This window comes from Apodemus sylvaticus, chromosome 2 (assembly GCF_947179515.1).
Source record: "Apodemus sylvaticus chromosome 2, mApoSyl1.1, whole genome shotgun sequence".
Classification (NCBI taxonomy): Eukaryota; Metazoa; Chordata; class Mammalia; order Rodentia; family Muridae; genus Apodemus; species Apodemus sylvaticus.
Window position 1 is genome coordinate 112118987 of NC_067473.1, and position 5152 is coordinate 112124138.

Here is a 5152-nt window from a genome sequence, read left to right on the forward strand (position 1 = left end):
CTTTCTATCATAGTTACTATTCTGTTGCTATGACCAAGGCAACTTATAGAAGCAGCATTTAACTGGGGACGTGGTCACAGTTGCAGAGAGTTAGTCCATTATCCCCATGGAAGAGTGTGGTGGCAGGCAAGCAGGCATTGTGCTGGAGCAGTAGCTGAGAGCTCACATCTGATCCAAAAGTAGCAGGCATAGAAAGGGTGAGATTTACCATAGCACAGGGTTTTGAAACCTCAAAGCCTATGCCCAGGAGCATACATCTGTCTATAAGGCCAAATCTACTCCAAGGCCATACCTCCTAATCTTTCCCAAACAGTTCCACTGAGGACCAATCATTCAACCATATGAGTCTACAAGGGACATTCATATTCACACCACCATATTGTCATTCGTTGTCTCTCTGTACACATGCATGTGTGTGCTTGGATTGGGATAGGATAGAGCCACACCAGAGGCAAATGTCAGGTGTCATGTCCATCTCACGTTTTTAATTATTATTACATCTATGTGTGCATGTATACAGGTGTGCCTGCAAGTGTGGTGTGTGTGTATGTGTGTGTTTATGTCTGTGTATATGTGTGTTTAAAATTGCTACAGCACATGTGTGGTTTTGTGGAAGTCATTTTCTCCTTCTTCTATGTGGGTCCTAGAGATCAAGGCTTGTCACAAGCACTTTACCCATTGAGTCATGTTACCAGTCCTCTACCTGAGTGATTGAAACAGGCCCTTCTTATCAAACCTAGAGCTTACTGATTCAGCTAGGCTGGCTGCCCAACAAGCCCCTATGATCTTCCTGTCTCTGTCCTCCCAGCACGAGGAATTGAGTTTAGGTCCTTATGCTTGCCTGACAATCACTTTACTAATTGATCTATCTCCCTAACCCACTGAGCTTTCTTTTGGGAGGGAGCTAGGGGATTATATTGCAGATTAAAATAAAACCAAAGCAAAGCCAGCTTGCCATCCTGCAGGGCGTCCTCCATGACTACTGACCAATAGATGGTCTAGAACAGCAGCTGAATGCTTAGCTCTGTGTCTTGCTGACTATTTTACTCTATGCTTCTCCATCAAGCATCTGCTCAGAGCAGCAAAACCACAGCTCAAAGACACAATGTTCAAGTCAATATTTCTACTTCCATCCTCCTGAAACCAGAGGTTTGCAAAATGTTCTCTTCCTTCATATTACTTGAGTCTCAATAATTGTTTAGATGCTGTCTAAAAGGTAAGGCATATCCAAAATTCTGATATCTGCAGAGACTTCATTTCTCAATACCTCCATGTCCTCATTTGGAAGATCACACTTGTGAAGTGTAAAGCACACAATTGGTACCAGGGTCAGTGTGAATGAGAAGAGGGAGGTTAACTCTCCTGGGTTAGGGTCAAAGGATGTCTACAGAGCGTATCTGTGAACTAATGAACAGCACCTGCCTTTGCTCTCATTGTCCATGGCTTTCATGATGGAGAAAGTTCAAGGAAGGATACAGTGCAGCTTGGGTTGGAAACTTCACAAGTCTTTCTATGATAGGTGTGGGCTCTCCTTTCCATCTCCAAGGGGAATAATTACACGATTTCTGCTTTCTGCTCACCTGCCTCCCCCTGTCAGATTTGGCATCTCTATTGCAAGATAATTACCTCCTGGAATATTCAATTAGCTTTTAATTAAATATTGCTCATTAATATAACTGCAAGACAATAAAACATATGTCATTTGATTAGCCAAAAATTCAAATATAAATTACATTCATTTTTATGCCAACATGCACTTTACCTAATGACACATTTGTCACCCTGCTATAAAAAGATTGTGTGTGATCTTATTTTCTTTTAAAGATGTTTTTTAATAAGCCTACAAGCCAAGTATTAAAATTAACCTGACAGTTCCTATTCTTTTCCTTATCTCTATAATCACTGTTTAGAAACGAAAGTTAAACACAACAGAACTTCTTCATACCAGCAAGTATTTGGATGTCAGCTTGCTCTTCAATTTTATTTTTTTAAACTTTATTATAAAAACTTGCAAATTAAAACCATCATGCACCAAAATTAATTGGGTTCAAATTCGACACACATCAATGACCTTCCAGAGAGTTAGAACAGTCACTCTGAAGCTGTAGATCTTCACATTGGATTTTACACTGTCACAGCCAAAAATATTTTATGGCATTCAGTTTTATGTAATTTAGTTTCAGGTAATGTTAATTTGTATAGAAATTTTGTTTTTATCATATATATTAGGAGATGGTTACTTTGTAACATATTTTTCTTACTAGAAAAGTAAGACATAGCTCTTTAGAAACCTTTGATAATACACAAGTAACAATATGTCGATGTATTCAAGCCCAGTTCTCTTTACAAATGAAACTTTTCCTTTTTCTTGAGATTTTGTAAACTAAAATTATAGCACATAGTTAATCCTGTTGTTGTTGTTTTAATTTACAGTTGTACTGTAGCCTTTTCATGTCATTTGCTATTTGGCAAATTTTAAAATCTGAAACACTATATATTACATCTAAAACATTGTATTTTACACTATTGCTTCCATTATGATTTGGGACATTAGGTTTTCCTGTATTTACCAATACAGACAGGTAAGAGGGAAACACATTTATAGCGTTCTTGACCACATCTCTAATCACTGCCTTCTGGCGAGTTTGTAGGAAAAGAATTACTGCTTGAGAAGCTCAGAGATAATACTTGTAATCTCCTACATCTGAATTCTCACAAAGCAGAACAAGTCTGACACAAATTATCAGGGGTCTTTAAAGACCCTGAACATGATGCCCCATGATGGATAATTACTGTGGCCAAACTCTGGTCCCCTGAGGGTTCAGTGGGCCACACCCAGGTGAGCTCACTTGGCTCTAGATGTAAAATCACTAGGGCAGCCCTTGGTCCCAGCACACATGTCCCAAAGAGCCATGGCTGCTGCTAAAGCCTCTCCATCTGTACATAAGTTGGGCAGGTGAGCTCCAACCCTCAGTGGCCGCCCATGTCATTCAGAATAAAAGGCAAAGGCACCAAGTGGAAAACATGGCCTTCTACAAGCTAACTTTCTTCTCTGACTTCATCTCTGTTGTTCCCAACCTGCTGCTCAAGCATAACCTCGCCATAGGCACAACAGCTGCCTTTGTGTTCCGTGAAAATACCAGAGAGAGGCTGGCATCCCACTGGGCTGTGCAGAGGCCTGTGGAGGAGAGTCCCCGTGCTCTCTCAGGATCTTTGCTCAAACATCATCTTCCCAGGGATGTCTTTCCACAAAACATAGGTGATTCTGTCTTCTTCCTGGTATATCACTACAACTACAACAGATTCCAGTTGGCCAAGAGGTGGTATTTGGTGCTAGGTACTGTCTGTGGGCTAGCTCCCCCATCCCCCACCCCACCCCATCCCCGAGTCAAGAGGAAAACAAAACCAAATTTTCTACACCTGCAAGCTTCCATGATGTGTGCAGCCTCTGCATGACCAGTTTCCACCCACGAGTCTGAGTATGGAACTGATTTTACACACGCTCCCTGGCTTTCCTGAACCACTGAGATTCGTCTCCAGCTATTTGTTAAAAGACATATAAATGGTATAGAGTATTAAATTCTAAATGAAAGGAAGTAGACTTTTAGATTGACAACCGCAGGAACCGGCTCCCCTCAAACGCTCAGTGATGAGAACTTTAAAGGATGTTTACATTTTAGAGGAAGAGTGAATCTACAGAGGCTTCACAGAGGAGAAAAACAACACAACGGCAGTGCAGAAATTAATGAAGCACTTTGTCAAACATGACTAATGGTCCAACATAAAACTGCAAAATACCTGCCCCTGGAGGCATTACAGGTGTGGCTGCTGTGTCACATGCCTGTCAGTAGGTGGCAGGGAAGAGAGAGGCTATGTCTAAACTGAGTATTCTGGTCTATGAACATCTGACTTAGTAACCTAACATTTCCTGAAAACAGCCAGCCTGAGATGGCCATCACTCCAGCACCAGACAGGCACAGGTGGGCTCCCAGGACGGGGAACAAACTAAAGACTAGAAGAACCTGGAACTGTGGCCTTGGGCAGGAGACAAATGATCCTGGCAAGGGGCCACGTGGGCTGGCCAAGCTAGAAGTAAGCCCACAACAACCATGCGAGCAGTTCCATGGAGTCTGAACAGGGAGCTAGCTTGAAATGACGACCAATCCAGTGCCACACAAGCCTGGGGGAGCTGACTATGCCCACGATGACCCCTGCCCAATGCCATAATGTCTAAGTGAGGCATAGCACTCCTGAGACCATTCCTGAGATGACCCCAGACACTCACAGTCTCTAGGCACCACTAAGAGGGGCAAGTAAGTGGCGGAGAAATAAAAGAGAAAGAGAAACAGAAGGATGTGGGCATGACAAAGAGAGGCAGAACTGGAGGAGGAGAGTAGTGAGGAACAGCCTGATGTGAGTGGCTGTTGATGCCAGCTGGGACCATGGTGGGGTCCTGGCCTGTGCTGCCTCCAGGGGCCACATCTGTGTCACTGACTCCGCAGCAGCAGAGGTCTGTTACCAGCAAAGGTCAGGTGGATGTCCCTGGTCTAGTCTGCCACTGGGGACATGTTGATGTCTGAGGGCCATGCAGAACTGACCCCACACCTCCCATGGGCATCCTGGGGGAGCTGGCCCTGGAGGCATGAGAATAGGAGCGCTGAAGCCAGCCTTATCTAGCTGCAGTACTCAGGAAAGCAGACACTGCACATCGCAGGAGTTAGGATTGATCCAGCCCCGGGGGTTATGAGCATGGGAGAGCTGTTTCTACTACTCATCCCTCATGCAGTGGTGTGGACAGGGTAGAGATACCCTCTTCCCTTGTTGCCCTCACCACCTGCAGCAGGCATGAGATCTGGCCCTGGGGACATGAACGCAAGAGACAAGGCCCTGCCCCTCTGCCCCCTCGACAGCTGCCTCAGGAGAGCAGTCCCTAAACAAAAGAGCTGTCCCTGGTGGCAGCAGGGGACACAGGAAAGCCAGCTATGAGGATGTGAACATAGAGAAGATGGCCCAGCTACTTGTCTGCTGTGAGGTGGCATGATGGAGGGAGAGATACCCCACCCAGAACCTCTTGCCACCTACAGCAGGCCCCTGAGGTTGTCAGAGCAGGAGAGCTGTCCCTGTCCCCCACCTGTGCAACACTCGGGAAAGC

The 5152-nt window shown here is 44.7% G+C and overlaps 1 non-coding gene across 1 annotated transcript; it reads left to right on the plus strand.

The window, feature by feature from the left end:
* Positions 1 to 3797: 3797 nt before the first annotated feature.
* LOC127679547 (small nucleolar RNA SNORA17) lies at positions 3798 to 3926 on the plus strand. Its single transcript, XR_007976846.1, has one exon. It is a non-coding gene; the product is annotated as a small nucleolar RNA SNORA17 (small nucleolar RNA).
* The last annotated feature ends 1226 nt before the right edge of the window (positions 3927 to 5152 follow it).